This window comes from Microcaecilia unicolor, chromosome 6 (assembly GCF_901765095.1).
Source record: "Microcaecilia unicolor chromosome 6, aMicUni1.1, whole genome shotgun sequence".
In the NCBI taxonomy this organism is placed as follows: domain Eukaryota; kingdom Metazoa; phylum Chordata; class Amphibia; order Gymnophiona; family Siphonopidae; genus Microcaecilia; species Microcaecilia unicolor.
The window spans coordinates 330,864,219-330,885,542 of NC_044036.1; the positions used below are offsets into that span (position 1 = coordinate 330,864,219).

Consider the following 21,324-nt stretch of genomic DNA (forward strand, 5'->3'; position numbering starts at 1 on the left):
GCTGAAGGAATTATTAAGCTCTGCTCAACTATCAAAAGACATTAGAGGCTTGACAACATTACCGGTGGGTCATTTCAGATGTGGAGCTCCTGGCTATGTGACATTATTGAACAAATTGATATTTTTATGTAATCCAGTAGACAAGAAAATTTATCATTTGAGACTTCACACTTCTTGTCTCACTTCTCATGTCATCCATGTGCTCACATGTCCGTGTGACGTTATATGTTGGCAAGACGATGAGAACCTTGCACACACGAGTCTCGTGGGTATCCTGAAAACCTGACTGGCTGGGGTGCCTCCAGGACCAGGTTTGGGAACCACTGCCATATATCAAGAGTATAAAGCAGAACATATGACCGAGGGGTGTAACCTGCATGGAGGAACAGAGCAGCAGGTAGATTCTAGCCACCTCCTGGGTAGATTACATGGACTATGCTGGTATCTATCTGCTGTCCGTTACTATGTAGCCCGATGGTTAGTGCAGTGGGCTGAGAACCTGGGGACCTGGGTTCGATTCTCACTGCTGTTCCTTGTGACAATGGGCAAGTCACTTAGGGGCTATTTTACTAAGGCGCGTTCAACGCACGTCAATTTGGGGCTACCGCATGCCCCGGGCTGCAATTCCATCTTTTACGTGCGTCCGATACGCGTGGCAGAAAATATCTTTTATTTTCTATCGTGTGGCGCTAACCGGCAGTGTACGCATGCTGATGATTACCGCCCGGTTAACGCGCGAGACCTTACCGCTACGTCAATGGGTGGTGGTAAGGTCTCAGGCCCAAAATGGACGTGCTCTGATTGTTATTTTGTTGCATGTCCATTTCCAGCAAAAAAAAATAAAGGCCTTTTTTTGCCGGCACGCTGAAAAATGGACCTGTGCGCGTCCAATACATGCGTCTTTACCAGCACAGGCCATTTTTCAGTACAACTTAGTGAAAGGACCCCTTAACCCTCCATTGCTTCAGACACAAAAAACTTAGACTGTGAGCCCATAAGGGATAGAGAAAGTAACTGTATATAATACATGTAAAACTGCATTGGTTGGACTACAGAAAGGCAGTGAATCAAATCCATGATCCTTCACCCTTTATTTTGCTATTCTTACAAAAGAGATATTAACCCCCCCCCCCCCCCCCCCCCCTTAACTATCCATTTCTCTACTGGAAATTTTAAATTGGAACACAGCAGTTTAGTTAAGTATATTGCCTACCTAACGCCAAGTTAAAACTAGCTCACGTCCCCTTTGGATAAAGTCGGACAGCAAAATTGCTACGTTTCATCGTTACGTGGCTGTCAGAACGGTGCCAATTTGTACAAGGCTCATTAATTCCCTGAAAGTAAACCATTTGAAATGAAAAATTAGGATGTCCATTTCATCAGATCCGAGATTCAAGCTGCTCCACAGAACATGAGCAATGAAGGAATGAAGATGGTCATTGGAGCCGACTCTGTGGGTGCTTGAGCACCCCCAATATTGAGAAAATTCCTTGTATGTGTCCAGGGAGGGGTCATTTCCATTGGGCTTAGCACCCCCAATAATTTTGAAAAGTTGGCTCCTATGAAGATGGTTAAATGCCTGAATATGTATCTAGAAGTGTGACTAGGCCAGTGATATTAATAAAACACTTATCTATCCTTTTAAAATAATTTAAAAAAAAAGACCTCGCCCTGAGGAAGGTTTGTCTCATTTTAAAGACAGCACATCATTAAATGAAGCCCACAGTGTCACAGGTCTTTAAGATGAAGGAAGTCGGTCTTAAATCAACAGCATAATCATTTATCATAGCAGCAAGGTCCGGCAGCAGTTCTCAGTTTGGTCCTCAATACATTTGCAAGCTCTATGGTGCAGGGTAAAAACAAGATAAGATTTGGTGACTCTGCTGTAAGAATTTTGTCACAAAGGAATACTCTGACTGAAGTTCAGAAAATTCTGAAAATATTTTGTTACAAGCATTACAATTTCAAAAAAAAACGTTTTTGGGAGGTTTTTGCCAATGACTGGTCTGAGTCAACGGGCTGCTGTGGTCCTCCTGACGGAGTGGATCTGACCATCTTTGAACCCCACAGCGAATAGCTTCTGACTGCTGAGGCTTTTCTCCTCCCATTAGTATAAATATGAAGAATTAAACAAAGTTAATTATAGCACTGAAAGAATTTACATAAGTATTGCCATACTGGGACAGAGCAAAGGTCCATCAAGCCCAGCATCCTGTTTCCAACAGTGGCCAATCCAGGTCACAAATACCTGGCAAGATCCCAAAAAAGTACAATACATTTTATGCTGCTTATCCCAGAAATAGTGAATTTTCCCCAAGTCCAATTTAGCAATGGTCTATGGACTTTTCCTTTAGGAAAAAGTCCAAACCTTTTTAAAACTCTGCTAAGCTAACCGCCTTTACCACATTTTCTGGCAACGTATTCCAGAGCTGATTTATTATCAGAACTTTTGTATAGTTCCACATTTTTAAAAATTTTATTTTAAGCTGTGCTTTGCATGTGGAATTGTTCTTTGTTTTTTTGCAGGGTAAAAACAAAAAATGTATGTGAATTAATCTGGCCATTGGTTGCAAATACATCTTGTGCACAGACATGGAGGATCTCTTGAAAACCAGACCTTAGAGTGGGAGGAAGTCTCCTTTAAAGTTAGATGGGAAATCACTGTTTTAAAGGTTCATTCCTTAACAGGTTCAGCAGCATATGTTAATGCCCAGATTATACATCAACTCCACTACATTATAGAAAAGCAAAGAGCACCTAATGTACTGCATTCTTGTTACCAGCCTACCTTGAAGGATCAAAAAAAGGTATGCACTGAGAAAAAGGTATACACTTAAAAAAGGTATGAAAATAGTAAACGGGATGGGACGAATTTCCTATGAGGAAAGGATAAAGCGGCTACGGCTCTTCAGCTTGGAGAAAAGACGGCTGAGGGGAGCTATGATAGAGGTCTGTAAAATAATGAGTGGAGTGGAAAGGGTAGATGTGAAGCGTCTGTTTACTCTTTCCAAAAATACTAGGACTAGGGGCATGCGATGAAGTTACAAAGTAGTAAATTTAAAACAAATCAGAGAAAATATTTCTTCGCTCAATGTGTGATTAAACTCTGGAATTCACTGTCAATGTGGTAAAAGCAGTTAGCTTAGCAGGGTTTAAAAAAGGCTTGGATAACTTCCTAAAAGAAAAGTCCATAAGCCATTATTAAGGTGGACTTGGGGGAAATCCACTGTTTATTTCTAGGACAAGCAGCACAAAATGTATTGCACTGTTTTGGGATGTTGCTAGGAACTTGTGTCCTGGATTGGAAACAGGATACTGGGATTGATGGACCTTCGGTCTGTCCCAGTATGGCAACGCTTATGTTCACTGAAAAAGGTTTTTACCTGAGCACACAATTCTGGAATGCGCTGCCGCGAAACCTAAAAACGACCTATGAACAAGCCAACTTCCGAAGTCTACTGAAGACCCCCATCTCTTCAACAAGGCATACAACAATGATCAATAAATATGAACTCCTGCACACAGATCCAGAACTGCCCTACAATATTTGCTTGCCAAACCACTAATATTTCTTATTATGATTGCTTGCTAATACACTACCATGTTTTATCATTATCATGTTACCCAAAATCTTTCTGTTTACTACTAAATGTATACTTTATCATGCATTCTCACTATTCATGTATTGTAAGCCACATTGAGCCTGCAAAGAGGTGGGAAAATGTGGGATACAAATGCAACAAATAAATAAATAAATAAAAAAGGTACACACAATTCAAGTCACATATGCAGTTTTCACACTGCAAAATTGATGTGTGCTTTCACACTAAAAGCTGCCTAAGGAAAGTACCCACACACCAACTTGCACCTGCATTTTCTGCAGGAACCTTTCCGGCAGCCACAAGGTGTGTAGTTTTTGAACTTAAAAAATAAGGACAACTGGGTCATATCCGGTTTAACAATGGCACAAACGAAGCTGGTGCGGCATTGATACAGCGAAATTGACAATGGCAGCCTATTTTTCCCCGCGACATGGGTACCGTCGCTGATACAATGGTGGATTAAGCTGGGTTATATTTATACAATGGAGAAGTTGACACCATTAATCTGAAAGGCAATTGGGATATTTCAGGGACACTAGTTTTGTTTAGGTTTGGTCAACAACTGTATTTAGTTAGTACGGGAAGCTTGCATTACTTCAGAGAAAAACACTGGCTGCCGGTTTCTGTGCTTATAGAGTTTATTTATTTATTTATTTGCTGCATTTGTACCCCACATTTTCCCACCTATTTGCAGGGTCAATGTGGCTTACACTATGTTGCAAAAGGTATAATCATAAAGAGTAAGAGGTATGGTCTAATGTAACTTATTACTGTGTAAGAAATTAGGTAGATAGGTAAGTAGAATTATTTACATAACACAAAATAAAACAGGTAAGATATAATGACCAATAGTGATAATGTGATTAACATAATCAAATTAGAAGGGATCAGTATTAGTTGGTTTAGATATAGAATGGAATCAAGTCATTAAGGAGGATTTTTATTGTAAGTCTCTTCGAACTGGTGCGTCTTCAATAACTTCCGGAAGGTTGTCAAGTCATGCGTTGTTTTTTTCAGCTGGCAAGTTTAATTTTTTTAATAATTAATGGCCGTTGTCCTCATGCTTGTATTCACCTATTGACTATTCCAGCTGCTCGGCCTTCTTCACGTTTTGGATCCGTACTGCAACTGTGTTTTCCTACTTTTCGACATGTTCATTATAAACACTTTCTACTACTACTACTTAGCATTTCTATAGCGCTGCCAGGGTTACGCAGCGCTGTACAAGTTTAAACACGGGGAGGGACAGTCCCTGCTCAAGAGAGCTTACAATCTAACGGTAACATACTACGTAGTCAGTGTAGGTAACAGGAATGGGGAAGGTGGTTAGGCGCCAAAAGCAAGGGAGAAGAGATGGGTCTTGAGTAAGGACTTGAAGATGGGCAGGGAGGGCACATGGCGTATGGGCTCAGGAAGTCTGTTCCAGGCATAAGGTGCTGCAAGGCAGAAGGGGCGGAGTCTGGAGTTAGCGGTGGTGGAGAAGGGTACAGATAGGAGTGATTTGTCCTGAGAGCGGAGGTTACGGGTGGGAACATACGGGGAGAGGAGGGTAGAGAGGTTATGGGGGGCTGCAGATTGAGTGCACTTGAAGGTCAATAGGAGAAGCTTGAACTGTATACGGTAGTGGATTGGGAGCCAGTGAAGCGACTTGAGGAGAGGGGTGGATATGAGAGTATCGGTTCACGCGGTAGATAAGACGTGCGGCGGAATTTTGGACAGATTGAAGGGGGGATAGGTGGCTAAGCGGGAGGCCAGCGAGGAGAAGGTTGCAATAGTCAAGACGAGAGGTAACGAGCGAGTGGACGAGGGTTCGAGTGGTCTGTTCAGAGAGGAATGGGCGAATTTTGCTAATATTATAGAGGAAGAAGCGACAGGTCTTAGCTGTCTGCTGGATATGGGCAGAGAAGGAGAGGGAGGAATCGAAGATGACTCCGAGATTGCGTGCTGAAGAGACGGGGAGGATGAGGGTGTTGTCAACAGAGACGGAAAGTGGGGGTAGAGGAGAAGAGGGTTTGGGTGGAAAGATAAGGAGCTCAGTCTTTGCCATGTTCAATTTCAGATGCCGGTTGGACATCCAGGCAGCGATGTCGGAAAGGCAAGCTGAAACTTTGGCCTGGGTTTCGACTGTGATGTCGGGAGTGGAGAGGTAAAGCTGGGTGTCATCGGCATAGAGATGGTACTGGAAACCATGTGATGAGATCAACGAGCCTAGGGAAGAGGTGTATATCGAGAAGAGAAGTGGTCCAAGGACAGATCCTTGAGGAACCCCAACAGAGAGCGGGACGGGGGTGGAAGAGGAGTCATTAGAAGATACTCTGAAGGTGCGTTGGGAAAGATACGATGAGAACCAGGAGAGGACGGAGCCCTGGAACCCAAATGAAGACAGTGTGTCAAGAAGTAAATTATGATTGACGGTATCAAAGGCGGCGGATAAGTCGAGGAGGATGAGGATGGAATAATGGCCTTTGGATTTGGCGAGGAACAGGTCATTGCAGACTTTAGAGAGTGCTGTTTCTGTCGAGTGTAGTGGGCGAAAGCCAGATTGAAGCGGGTCGAGGACAGCCTGAGAGGAGAGGAAGTCGAGGCAACGGCTGTGGACAGCACGTTCAAGTAATTTGGAGAGGAAGGGTAGAAGAGAGATGGGGCGGTAGTTGGAGGGACAGGTGGGGTCAAGTGATGGTTTTTTGAGAAGTGGTGTGACTACTGCGTGCTTGAAGGAGTCAGGGACAGTAGCGGTGGAGAGAGAGAGGTTGAGGATGTGACAGATTGAGGGGTTAACTGTAGGAGAGATGTTGGTAAGCAGATTGGTGGGAATGGGATCCGAGGAACAGGTGGTGCACTTAGAGGAAGAAAGAAGGCGAGCAGTTTCCTCTTCGGTGATCTCAGGGAAGGAGGAAAAAGAAGCAGGGTTAGGTTGGTTGAGGGAGTGGGTTAAGAAGTCACAGGGAGGAGAAGGCTTGGAAGTGAATTCAAGGTTAATCTTCTGCACTTTATCGCGGAAGTGGTCAGCTAGTGTTTGAGGAGAGAGTGAGGGGGGGGGGGAGCGGAGGGTACTTTAAGTAGGGAGCTGAGGGTGGCGAAGAGGCGACGAGGGTTGGAGCCAAGAGAATTGGTTAATTGAGAGTAATATTCCTGTTTGGCAAGGAATAGGGAGGACTGGAAGGAGGATAGCATGAATTTGTAATGGGTGAAGTCTGATAGGGTGCGAGATTTCCTCCAGAGTCGTTCAGCAGATCGGGTGCAGGAGCGAAGGTAACGGATGCAAGGGGTTAACCAGGGCTGAGGATTAGTGCGCTTAGTGGGGCGAGAGACAGATGGTGCTAGGGTATCCAGAGCAGTGGAGAGAGTTTCATTGTAGGTAGAGACAGCCGTGTCGACAGATTCAGAAGACGAGATGGAAGAGAAGAGATTGGAGATATGGGAGGATAGGGTAGGGGGGTCGACAGCTTGGAGATTCCTGAAGGCCGTGGTTATAGTTGGGCGAGGTTGAGGGGGAGGGTGATGAAGTGTGAGGGTGATTAGGTGATGATCTGAGATAGGAAGGACTGAGGTGCAGAAATTGGAAGGTGAGCAGGAAGAGAAGAGAACGAGGTCGAGACAATGGCCATCACGGTGGGTAGGGGTGGTAGAGCATAGTCGGAGGTTAAAGGAGGATATCAGAGTGAGGAATTTAGAAGCGTAGGAATTGGATGGGTTGTCAACGTGAATGTTAAAATCGAATGTTAAAATCGCCAAATGACAGTTCATTTGGGGGTCCTTTTACTAAGCCGTGTAAAGTGCTTAAGCGCACCCAATGCCCATCAATTCGGAGTTACCACCCGGCTACTGCATGACCCGGGTGGTAATTTCATTTTTGACGCGTGTGCAATACGCAGGTCAGAAAATATTTTTATTTTCTTGCGCACGGGCGGTATTCGGCATTTGGACGCGCATTGACCATTACCACCCGTTAACGCGTAAGACCTTACCGCTACGTCAATGGCTGGCGGAAAGGTCTCAGACCCAAAATGGATGCGCGCCAATTTTCATTTTGCCGCACATCCATTCTTGGCCCTCCCAAAAAAGGCATTTTTAAAGGTGCGCTGGCCAAAACACGCGTCTACACTACTGCAGGCCATTTTTCAGCGCACCTTAGTAAAATGACCCCTTAATTATCAATCACGTAAAATCTGAAATTCGATCCCTATTCAAATTCGCAGGTTCTCAAATTACTTGATTTTTCAAAAGGCTAAGACTTATCTTTTCAGCAAATATTTTGTAAACGTTTAGTAAATCTATTGTCTTAATTTGTTTTGTAACCCACTTTGATTCCATGTTGATATAAGCGGGATATAAATGCTGGGAATAGAATGGAATCTTAGGGGGAGGGGGTGGGTCATTTGGGTATTAGGGGGAGGAAAACATCCGTTAGCGAAATGGTTTTCACGGATAATTGTTTCTCTCATTCTTTTCTGTTTTTCTGAGAGCTGGTCCATTTGAGCAGTAATTGTTTGCCTGGTTTGTTACAAATAAAGACCTCCTGGTGGTTGGGAGGCGGGACTAGTGCTGGGCAGACTTATACGGTCTGTGCCGGGGCTGGTGGTTGGGCGGCGGGGATAGTGCTGGGCAGACTTATACGGTCTGTGCCAGAGCCGGTGGTGGGTGGCAGGGATACTGCTGGGCAGACTTATACGGTCTGTGCCAGAGCTGGTGGTTGGGAGGCGGGGATAGGGCTGAGCAGACTTATACGGTCTGTGCCAGAGCTGGTGGTGGGAGGCGAGGCTGGTAGCTGGGAGGCGGGGATAGTGCTGGGGAGACTTATATGGTCTGTGCCAGAGCTGGTGGTTGGGAGGCGGGGATAGGGCTGGCCAGACTTATACGGTCTGTGCACTGAAGAGGACAGTACAAATAAAAAAAGTAGCACATATGAATTTATCTTCTTGGGCAGACTGGATGGACCGTGCAGGTCTTTTTCTGCCGTCATCTACTATGTTAATAATAATGTGCGCTGTGATTCCCGGTCTTGACTCAATGTGGGTAGAATTACATATGCAGTTCCAGAACGAGCATATTACCCACAGACAGGCTGGAAAATTTGCAAACAGCAAGTGTCTGAGAGCAACTTTCAAAGACTTTGGAACATGCAGAAAAGGCCATTTATAAAATCACCTTGCATTAAACATGCGTTGACAAGATGCTGCCTGATAAATATGCACACCGCGTGTAGCAGTTTGCTCAGGTTGTTTGGACGGAGCAGGAGCAGATTTGTGAGATGCTGACATTCTGTAAAACACTTGAATACACATGTACCGAACTCATGCACATTTCTTACCTGTTTGGGGCAGCATTAGTCCACTGTTGGGGCTCGATCTGAGTGCCTAGTTCATAAAAATAAGCGTGTTTTTGGAGTCTACGTGCATGCCCAAGTATAAACTCAGGCCCTTAAGGAGCAGCTTTTTCTGTTGTACCATGTGATTGAACTGTAAGAGCAACCCATTCCAAGAAAAGAAATGGAAATGAACCTCTGGTTAAACAATTTGACTTTTTTGAATTTATGTCAAACTAGTAAGGAAGGCCCGTTTCAAATCGCAATGAAACGGGCGCTAGCAAGGCTCCCCTCCGTCCCTTCGTGTCTCCGTGTGTCGCCGGCCCCCCTGCAGCCTCCGTGCGAATGTGTGACCCTGGCCCTTTTGGCACGCCTCCCGTGTGCTCCGCCCTCGACGTCATCGCGTTTTGACGCGAGGGCGGAGCAGAGGTACAGTGCAGTACAACGTTGGAGCTCAGAATGTGCTCCGCCCTCAACGTCATAACCTTTGACGCGAGGGCGGGGCCCACAGACTGTGATTTTGTGTGGCTTCAGAGCTTCGAACTTACGAACCTGGCTTCAGTGACGTCAGTGCAAACAGAACGTAGAGGGTGAGTTTTATATATATAGATGAGGAGAACAGCCAGGGCTTTTTTGGAGGGGGTACTGAGTACCGGCACCTCTGTCATTGTTGCTAAAATTGGCCCATGGACCCAGGTTTTAATGAAAGAGCTCAGGCTCTACACACCAATTCTGCCTTGTCATAGATTCTGTGACTGGTTGCAGGGGGCCTGGCTATTGTGGGGTGGGTCCCTCAGTGATCACCCCACCCCTGAAGGGTGGCCTAGCATTTGAGTACCGGCACCTCATTTGCTAGAACAAACGCACTGGATAAAGGGACCCACGTGTGGGTGATCAGGCCTTTGTGACATCACTGATGAGGTTGGCTGTTAGCCATTGGTGGAATGAGGCATTATGACATCACATTATCAAAAGTGAGCCAAGTATAGAACAATCAAGCTAATTACAAGTTAACAGTAAAATAACATGTCTTAACAATAGCTCATGTTGATAAGCCCCCTAAATGAAAAAGAAATGCCTGTAGAAATCAAAATCACTGCTACATGTGATAAAAGCAGGGCTTTTTTTGAGGGGGTACTTGGGGGTACTGAGTACCGGCACCTTTTCCATTGTCTGCTAAAATTGACCCATGGACCCCAAGTTTTAATGAAAGAGCTCAGGCTCTACACACCAATTCTGCCTTGTCATAGATTCTGTGACTGGTTGCAGGGGGCCTGGCTATTGTGGGGTGGGTCCCTCAGTGATCACCCCACCCCTGAAGGGTGGCCTAGCATTTGAGTACCGGCACCTCATTTGCTAGAACAAACGCACTGGATAAAGGGACCCACGTGTGGGTGATCAGGCCTTTGTGACATCACTGATGAGGTTGGCTGTTAGCCATTGGTGGAATGAGGCATTATGACATCACATTATCAAAAGTGAGCCAAGTATAGAACAATCAAGCTAATTACAAGTTAACAGTAAAATAACATGTCTTAACAATAGCTCATGTTGATAAGCCCCCTAAATGAAAAAGAAATGCCTGTAGAAATCAAAATCACTGCTACATGTGATAAAAGCAGGGCTTTTTTTGAGGGGGTACTTGGGGGTACTGAGTACCGGCACCTTTTCCATTGTCTGCTAAAATTGACCCATGGACCCCAAGTTTTAATGAAAGAGCTCAGGCTCTACACACCAATTCTGCCTTGTCTGTCATAGATTCTGTGACTGGTTGCAGGGGGCCTGGCTATTGTGGGGTGGGTCCCTCAGTGATCACCCCACCCCTGAAGGGTGGCCTAGCATTTGAGTACCGGCACCTCATTTGCTAGAAAGAACGCACTGAGAACATCAAAAAGAGCATCACAGAGATCCATCAATGAAACCTAATCACTGTTCTTTGGCAGCTTGTGTGCATACATCGGAATTCACGTGCAAGCAGCAAAATACATCAATTGCACTGGCTGAGGAAAAAGTTAAGACACTCAACATTTGTGTAGTGATCCAAAATGCTCCTATATATCCTGCAGCCTCAAATGACTGCGAGCATGGAATGGAAATCTTGTCATTCAACCAGACTGCACGACTTAGCCAAGACTTTTTACCAAGGTACTTTAATATTTTCCTAAAATAATGTGATCATAACCTGCAGTGGCCTGCGAGGACGAGAACTGGATTTATTTAAACAAGGTGTTCACTTGTTTCCAAAAGCCATAAAACATCAGTATTATTTAATTACGTTTGAGGCAGAGGACGGAGGCACATGACTCCTCCTAGAAACGATTACAATCTGCCAGGAGCAACCGGTGGCTGGCATACCAAAAAGCCAGACTTAATCTGATCCAACTACATTATCTTGACTCGGCCAAACGATTACGTAAAACTGAACGTAAGACAATAGATGGAAAGCAGGCAGTGACAGAACTCTGATACGTTGCAAAGCTCTGCCATGGAATTCTGGGCACTGCAAAAATAAATGCAATATTATAATAATAAATACAAATGAATAAATAAATGACATATAATACATGTAAACCACTTTGGCTGTACCACAGAAAGGCGGTATATATAATCCACGACCCTTTACCTTAAAAGGAAGCTTTCATGTAACATGGTGCGGTTAATATGTAATGATGGACTAGATAATTTAAGTGGAAATATGTATGTTTGGGGGGGGGGGGTCCACCTGGTGATCTACCTCTACATTTCTGGGTCTTTATCTTAACTGAAACTAGGACTGCACATAGGTGAATGAAGGGGAAAAAAACCCTTATGAATTCTTATGGACCCTCTGACATATCCTGCAAATTTTGTACGAATAGGACACCAAAACACAGAGGCCCAGATGCTCAAAAGCTAATGCCGGTGCTAGGACTAATTAGCACCAGAACTGCGCACATGTTAATGTGCGCAGCATGCACAAAACCCTCCAGCGAGACTGCTAATCTATGCGCTGAAGATCAGCGCAAATTGTATTTAAATGCATTGAAATAGATTCATAATGGTGATTACTTATTCACTCCAATTAGCCGTTAAGCCCGTCAAAACGGGCGAGTATTGGAATGTGTTTTTTTCCAAGGCCCCCTCCCCCCTCCCCGCTGCAAGGCCCCCTGCCCTCCCTCCTTCCCTGCCAGCTGCAAGGCCCCCCTCCGTCTCTCCCTCCCAGCTCCAAGGCCCCCTGCCCTCTCCCCCAGCTCCAAGGCCCCCTGCCCTCCCTCCCAGTTCCAAGGCCCCATTCCCTCCCAGCTCCAAGGACCCCCTTCCGTTCCTCTCTCCCATCCAGCTCAAAGGCCCCCTTCTGTCCATCCCTCCCAGCCAGCTCCAAGGCCCCCCTCTTTCGAGGTTGCCGATACCGCTCCACCCCCCCGGAGTCGCCGCAGCCGCCCCCCCTCCACCCGGGCCCTCTCTTCACCACAGAACTTACAGTGCCGAAACCGCAACAGGCAGATCAGCTCCCGTCGACCTTCCTTCCCTGCCTTTGTCCCGCCCTCGTGTGACATCACGTCGGCGAGGGCGGGACACAGGCAGGGAAGGAAGGCAGACGGGAGCTGAGCTGTTGCAGTTTCGGCGCTGTAAGTTCAATAGCGAAGAGAGGTCCCGGGCCGGGTGGAGTGGGGGAGGCGGTGACTCTGAGGGGGGGGGGAGCGGTAGCGGGGACCTCGGGGGGGGGGAGCGGTAGCGAAGGTATCCTTGTGCGGCTGTGTGTTTCCCTGAGTTCCGCCCTCCTTCCCTGCCTGCTCCCTCCTCCTCCAATTTCCACGCCCATGGAGGCGGGGCTTGGACTCAGCGTTCGGAGTGTACTGCGCATTTGCAAGTGAGTACGGTCACTTGCCATTTTTATGTTTGATGCTCAGAAGACAGCACGGAAACTAACGCCGGACTTAATGCTGAAAACACTCCACCAGGTCAGGGATGGTGTTCGGATTTTGAGGAGAGGATTTCTTCTAGTAGCCTAGTGGTTAGTGCAGCGGACTTTGATCCTGGGGAACTGGGTTCGATTCCCACTGCAGCTCCTTGTGACTGAGGGCAAGTCAGTTAACCCTCCATTGCCCCAGGTACAAAATAAGTACCTGTATATATGTAAACCGCTTTGAATGTAGTTGCAAAAACCTCAGAAAGGCGGTAAATCAAGTCCCATTAACAAGATTTCATGCACAATCTCAAAGAGTAGTAACATTCCATGTAGAACCCCAAAGAATAGCAAGATTCCGGAATCCCAAGAAGTGGAGGACTAGCCTAGTGGTTAGTGCAGTGGACTTTGATCCTGGGGAACTGAGTTCAATTCCCACTGCAGCTCCTTGTGACTCTGGGCAAGTCACTTAACCCTCCATTGCCCCCGGTACAAAATAAGTACCTGAATATATGTAAACCGCTTTGAATGTAGTTGCAAAAACCTCAGAAAGGCGGTATATCAAGTCCCATTTCCCTTTCCTCCTTTCCCTTATGACATCACAACATCAGAAGTGAGCCAAGTATCGGGCAACCAAGCCATTGTGACATCACTGATGAGGTTGGCTCTTATTGGTGGAATGAGTGGAGGAGTAGCCTAGTGGTTAGTGCAGAGGACTTTGATCCTGGGGAACCGAGTTCAATTCCCACTGCGGCTCCTTGTGACTCTGGGCAAGTCACTTAACCCTCCATTGCCCCTGGTACAAAATAAGTACCTGAATATATGTAAACCGCTTAGAATGTAGTTGCAAAAACCTCAGAAAGGCGGTATATCAAGTCCCATTTCCCTTTCCCTTATGACATCACAATATCAGAACTGAGCCAAGTATCGGGCAATCAAGCCATTGTGACATCACTGATGAGGTTGCCTCTTATTGGTGGAATGAGTGGAGGAGTAGCCTAGTGGTTAGTGCAGTGGACTTTGATCCTGGGGAACTGTATTGGGCAATCAAGCCATTGTGACATCACTGATGAGGTTGGCTCTTATTGGTGGAATGAGTGGAGGAGTAGCCTAGTGGTTAGTGCAGTGGACTTTGATTCTGGGGAACTGGGTTCGATTCCCACTGCTGCTCCTTGTGACTCTGGGCAAGTGTCACTTAACCCTCCATTGCCCCTGGTACAAAATAAGTACCTGAATATATGTAAACCGCTTTGAATGTAGTTGCAAAATCCCACAGAAAGGTGGTGTATCAAGTCCCATTTCCCTTCTGCATTTTTAATATTAAATTGATGGATTTTGGCTTCTTTTGAAAGGAGAAAGAAGACTGTGCAACCTGTAGAGCTGATAACGAGAAACAAAACATATCCGCAAGTCCAAGCAAAGCCTAGGGTGAGTCTCTTAGGGGATTTAAACGGCAAAAAAAAAATTTTATTTGGGGGGGGGGGGGGGCTTATATTTCATGGTGTGGGGAAGGGTGCCAATGTGCTCATTTTGTTTCACGGTAAGCGCAGTCACATTTCTCCCCCTTGCTCTCTCTTTACTAGCATGCATAAAATTTGCATCCTATTTGCTTTGGGAATTTGGGGGGGGGGGGGGGGCTAGTTTTCTGTGCTATTCTTGCACTATGGGATGTGTGTTCTGAGCACTGGGCCCAAAAGTTGTTAACACTGACCGACAGATACAGCCATGGTGAACCCATTGGCCTTTTTGCTCCTGAAATGCTAAAATAGGAAATCAATTTATGCAGAAAAACCTGAAGCCGTCAAAGACTGTTCTCAAAAAGGTTTTTATTCTCTGCTGTAGTGATCAAGGGACTTAATAAGTCTTGGGTATCTGTTCTAGATAAACACAAAATAAAGAATTCCCATGCGCCTAGGAATTCCTACTTCCTCTCTTGATTAAAGCTTAATTAGATAACTGCTAACCAGAAAAGGCAGGAAACACTAGCGCTAGTCAAACAGAAATGTACCCTATCCATATCAGCTTCAACGCCGCTGTGGTTCAAAACAAAAGATGGGGGAAATCATTGCCTAATACAAAGAGGGGCATAATCGAACGGGGCGCACCCAAGTTTTCCTGAGGGCATCCTCGCAGGACGTCCCCGTAAAGGGGCGGGGAAACTCGTATTATCGGAACAAGATGGGCGGCCATCTTTCGTTTTGATAATACGGTCGGGGACGCCCAAATCTCAACGTTTAGGTCGACCTTAGAGATGGTCGTCCCCGGTTTTCGGCGATAATGGAAACCAAGGACGCCCATCTCAAAAACGACCAAATCCAACTCATTTGGTCGTGGGAGGAGCCAGCATTCGTAGTGCACTGGTCCCCCTGACATGCCAGGACACCAACCGGGCACCCTAGGGGGCACTGCAGTGGACTAACTGATGCACTAACTGAACGGAAAAAGCCCTTCCCTTACCGATCCCTTAGTGATTCAGAAAGGAATGGGCATGCATGAAGGAAATCGCATGCAAATGAGCTGCTCGCTTTTAGCTCATTTGCACACGATTTCCTTCCTAAGGAGGGGAAGCCAGTGCAGAGCAGTCATGCGTTATGCGTGGCTGCTCTGCGCATACCAAAGACGGCTTCATACATGCAGACAAGCTGCGTGTATAATAGCCGTCTACAACCTTAGAAAAATACAAGTCCAGGTGAAAATGTCCAAGTGCTCGTCAGGGACGTCTTTTTTTTTTTTTTTTTTTTTTTTTAAGAGTATGGGTGAAGGACATCCTTCGCTATGCCTCCGACACCCCCTTTATTTATTTGGATTTTGGATCACAAGTAGGAGCAGTGGGATTTGAACCGGCCACCTCTAGATTGCAAGACCAGTGCTCTAACCACTAGGCCACTCCTCCACTCCCTTGAAATCTGGCCGTCCCTATAGGGGGGGCAGTTCAGGACTTCCACGCCTTCACTATGCCTCCGTTGACACTCACATACCTCCTCCCCCCCCCCCCCCCCCCAGGGATCTGCATACTTCTGCGATGGACCCGAGTATGACATTTCAGGTTGGTAAAAAAAAAATTTTTAAGTTGTTTTTTTTGGGGTGGGAGGTGGTTAGTGACCACTGGGGGAGTCAGGGGAAATCATCCCCGATTCCCTCCGGTGGTCATCTGGTGAGTTCGGGCACCTTTTTGAGGCTTGGTCGTAAGAAAAAAACGGACCAAATAAAGTTGGCCAAGTGCTCGTCAAGGACGCCCTTCTTTTTTCCATTATCGCTCGAGGACACCCATCTGTTAGGCACAACTCAGTCCTGCCCGCGCTACGCCTCCGACACGCCCCCGAGAACTTTGGTCGTCCCCGTGATGGAAAGCAGTTGGGGACGCCCAAAATCGGCTTTCGATTATGCCAATTTGGGCGACCCTGAGAGAAGGACGCCCATCTCCCGATTTGTGTCGAAAGATGGGCGCCCTTCTCTTTCGAAAATAAGCCTGAAAGCATCCCAGCTCAAAATTAATGATCTAATTTTATGCTTTGCAATCTCAATATCTTAATAACTGGTCCTAGCCTGTGGTTGGCTTCTGGGGAAAAAGGTGTGGTAAGTATTGTTCCCATCTACGGTGGTGGTGGTTCTGGGGGGGGGGGGGGGTTGCTTTATTTCTAGCTTTTTCATGGTGTAGTCAGACAGGATTCAGATGTCAGAAATAAGCAGTTACTGACTTCTCAAACTTCATTAATTTAATTGGCAAATAGGCTGTACTATTTTTATAAGACTGTGCAAAATACAGTATTTATTCACTGGTTCTGATCATATTTCTGTGTCAGGACTGGAACAATTTTCTTCCTTTATTTCAGGTCAGTAAAAAATATGACGACGCTTGTAAAATGAAAGCGCAATTCAAGCCAACACTTCATAGCTTGCGTTGCCTGTGTTTATATTACAGAGAGCAAGTACAAACTCATAATTAAGACAGCAAAATTCACTTCATAAACATTGTTAAAAAGTCATGTTTAACTGGAACTTCAGACAATTCCTGAAAACATCTGTTTGCCGCGTCCACTAGAAAGGGGTCATGGGAAGAGGCTCCGAGAAAGAGGTTATCGAACATAGAATCAAGCCAGTTGAGCAGCTGATGTACAATTCCCAACCCTTACATAGTACTCGAGGGAAAGTCACACTGCTATTTGCTTATAGCAGTGGTTCCCAAACTTTATTGGTTCATGGCACCCTTAGTATCTGTGCATTTTTTCGCGGTACCCCCCCCCCTCCCAGGTCTGCACCCCCGGCCACACAGGTCTGCACCTCCCCCCTGGCCATAAAGGTCTCCACCACCCCCATCATGTCCTATACTTCTCCCTTTCTTCCCCCATGCACCACCTCTCCCCCCCCCTCCAACCCATGCCCCCTTCTAATCCATTATAATCCATTTATAACCTTGTTCCTGGGGAGAGAATGAGGAACAGCCTGGAGCTGAGTACAGGAGGGAGGCAACATAGAGGGGCATAATCGCACGGGGACGTCCATCTCTAAGGACGTCCTGGTGAAGGGGCGGGAAAACCCATATTATCGAAACAAGATGGGCGTCCATCTTTCGTTTTCATAATACGGTCGGGGACACCCAAATCTCAACATTTAGGTCGACCTTAGAGATGGTCATCCCCGGTTTTCGGCGATAATGGAAACCGAGGATGCCCATCTCAAAAACGACCAAATCCAAGTCATTTGGTCGTGGGAGGAGCCAGCATTCATAGTGCACTGGTCCCCCTGACATGCCAGGACACCAACCGGGCACTGCAGTGGACTAACTGATGCACTAACTGAATGGAAAAAGGCATGCAGTGGTCACTAACCACCTCCCACCCTCCCAAAAAAACAACTGTAAAAACTTCTGTATTTTTTTTTTTTTTTTTAGAGTATGGCCGAAGGATGTCCTTCATTATGCCTCCACGACGGCAGTTGAGGACGTCCTTTGCTATTTATTTATTTAGATTTTACTCATGCCTTTTTCAGTAGTAGCTCAAGGTGAGTTGCATTCTGGTACACTGGATATTTCTATGCCTCCGTCCCTGCGACTGCAGTTGAAGACGTCCATGCCTGCTACGAGCTTACTTCTTGGGCGGCCGCTGGCGCTGTCCCCGAACTGCTGCTGCCAGCCACAGGCCCCTCCACCGCGCTCATGCTCGGTTTTCAGACATATGCAAATTGAGCATAGGCGGAAGCTGGTGTCTGGCAGCAGAGGTTCGGGAACAGTGCTTGTGGCCACCCAAGAAGTAAGCTTGTATTAGTACTCCGCTGCCCGTCTCGTCTTCCGCCAGGGTCGCTTTACTCATACTACCCCTCTCCTCAAGACCCTTCACTGGCTCCCTATCCGTTTTCGCATCCTGTTCAAACTTCTTCTACTAACCTATAAATGTACTCACTCTGCTGCTCCCCAGTATCTCTCCACACTCGTCCTTCCCGTGCACTCCGCTCCATGGATAAATCCTTCTTATCTGTTCCCTTCTCCACTACTGCCAACTCCAGACTTCGCGCCTTCTGTCTCGCTGCACCCTACGCCTGGAATAAACTTCCTGAGCCCCTACGTCTTGCCCCATCCTTGGCCACCTTTAAATCTAGACTGAAAGCCCACCTCTTTGACATTGCTTTTGACTCGTAACCACTTGTAACCACTCGCCTCCACCTACCTTCCTCACTTCCTTCCCGTTCACATTAATTGATTTGATTACTTTTTTTTTTGTCTATTAGATTGTAAGCTCTTTGAGCAGGGACTGTCTTTCTTCTATGTTTGTGCAGCGCTGCGTACGCCTTGTAGTGCTATAGAAATGCTAAATAGTAGTAGTAATAGTAGTAGTACTTGTGACCTGCATTGGCCACTGTTGGAAACAGGATGCTGGGCTTGATGGACCTTCGGTCTGTCCCAGTGTGGCAACACTTATATACTTATGTACTTGGGATTCTGAATGGAATCTTGCTAGTCTTTGGGATTCTATATAGAATGTTGCTACACTTTGAAATTCTGCATGGAATCTTGTTATTCTTTAGAATTCTAGAATCTTGCTACTCTTTGGGGTTCTACATGGAATGTTGCTACTGTTTGGGTTTCTGCCAGGTACTTGCCCCATCCTTGGCCACCTTTAAATCTAGACTGAAAGCCCACCTCTTTAACATTGCTTTTGACTCGTAACCACTTGTAACCACTCGCCTCCACCTACCCTCCTCTCTTCCTTCCCGTTCACATTAATTGATTTGATTTGCTTACTTTATTTTTTGTCTATTAGATTGTAAGCTCTTTGAGCAGGGACTGTCTTTCTTCTATGTTTGTGCAGCGCTGCGTATGCCTTGTAGCGCTATAGAAATGCTAAATAGTAGTAGTAGTAGTGGCGGGGCTTGGGGATCCCCTTCAGCTCAGGTATTCCATTTACTTTGGGAGGGAGAGAGAGAGGGCACTGGGAGGGGAGGCGGAAGTTAAATCTGGGTTTTACTTGGGGGTGGGGGGGAGGGCGGCTGGAGCAGCAGACATGGAATTTTTGGCCCACCCACTTAGATCTCGGGCCCGCCCTAAATCGGCTACTGGCACAAAGAGCAGCAACGTTTAATATTAAAACCATGATGTCCGATTCTGTCTTTGTACAGGACTGTTGTGGGACGACCGTGATCGGGAAGGGGAGATGGGCCAGAAGCCTGAAATGTAATTGAAGAGCACATAATGCTCAAGGTTTATCTAGGACAAACAATAACCTTGCACCTGCTCTGAAGAGCTGAATCCTCTCCGGTAATATGGCAACATAACTCTAGTTCTAAGAAGCAGTCCAGTGCTATTTCTCTGTTAATTAAAACAAAATATTTACACAAGGAGGCAACCCGGCTACAGTCAATAAACAGGAAAAGTGAGTTTGTTTTATATGACCTGGAAAATAATCTTCCTAAAATGGCAGGACGTGGTTCTGAGTTGTTAAGTCTGAAGTTTATGAGCTCGAGAAAAGGAGGGGGTTAGGGAAGAATCTCTCAAAGATAAGTACATAAGTACATAAGTAGTGCCATACTGGGAAAGACCAAAGGTCCATCTAGCCCAGCATCCTGTCACCGACAGTGGCCAATCCAGGTCAAGGGCACCTGGCACGCTCCCCAAACGTAAAAACATTCCAGACAAGTTATACCTAAAAATGCGGAATTTTTCCAAGTCCATTTAATAGCGGTCTATGGACTTGTCCTTTAGGAATCTATCTAACCCCTTTTTAAACTCCGTCAAGCTAACCGCCCGTACCACGTTCTCCGGCAACGAATTCCAGAGTCTAATTACACGTTGGGTGAAGAAAAATTTTCTCCGATTCGTTTTAAATTTACCACACTGTAGCTTCAACTCATGCCCTCTAGTCCTAGTATTTTTGGATAGCGTGAACAGTCGCTTCACATCCACCTGATCCATTCCACTCATTATTTTATACACTTCTATCATATCTCCCCTCAGCCGTCTCTTCTCCAAGCTGAAAAGCCCTAGCCTTCTCAGCCTCTCTTCATAGGAAAGTCGTCCCATCCCCACTATCATTTTCGTCGCCCTTCGCTGTACCTTTTCCAATTCTACTATATCTTTTTTGAGATACGGAGACCAGTACTGAACACAATACTCCAGGTGCGGTCGCACCATGGAGCGATACAACGGCATTATAACATCCGCACACCTGGACTCCATACCCTTCCTAATAACACCCAACATTCTATTCGCTTTCCTAGCCGCAGCAGCACACTGAGCAGAAGGTTTCAGCGTATCATCGACGACGACACCCAGATCCCTTTCTTGATCCATAACTCCTAACGCGGAACCTTGCAAGACGTAGCTATAATTCGGGTTCCTCTTACCCACATGCATCACTTTGCACTTGTCAACATTGAACTTCATCTGCCACTTGCACGCCCATTCTCCCAGTCTCGCAAGGTCCTCCTGTAATCGTTCACATTCCTCCTGCGACTTGACGACCCTGAATAATTTTGTGTCATCGGCGAATTTAATTACCTCACTAGTTATTCCCATCTCTAGGTCATTTATAAATACATTAAAAAGCAACGGACCCAGCACAGACCCCTGCGGGACCCCACTAACTACCCTCCTCCACTGAGAATACTGGCCACGCAATCCTACTCTCTGCTTCCTATCTTTCAACCAGTTCTTAATCCATAATAATACCCTACCTCCGATTCCATGACTCTGCAATTTCTTCAGGAGTCTTTCGTGCGGCACTTTGTCAAACGCCTTCTGAAAATCCAGATATACAATATCAACCGGCTCCCCATTGTCCACATGTTTGCTTACCCCCTCAAAAAAATGCATTAGATTGGTGAGGCAAGACTTCCCTTCACTAAATCCGTGCTGACTTTGTCTCATCAGTCCATGTTTTTGTATATGCTCTGCAATTTTATTCTTAATAATAGCCTCCACCATCTTGCCCGGCACCGACGTCAGACTCACCGGTCTATAATTTCCCGGATCTCCTCTGGAACCCTTCTTAAAAATCGGAGTAACATTGGCTACCCTCCAGTCTTCCGGTATTACACTC

General features: G+C 46.2%; 1 protein-coding gene across 2 annotated transcripts in view; it reads right to left on the reverse strand.

The window, feature by feature from the left end:
- Positions 1-21,324, reverse strand: part of PRKCA (protein kinase C alpha) — a 611,673-nt gene that overhangs the window by 207,184 nt on the left and 383,165 nt on the right. The gene's annotated exons all lie outside the window — the stretch shown is intronic.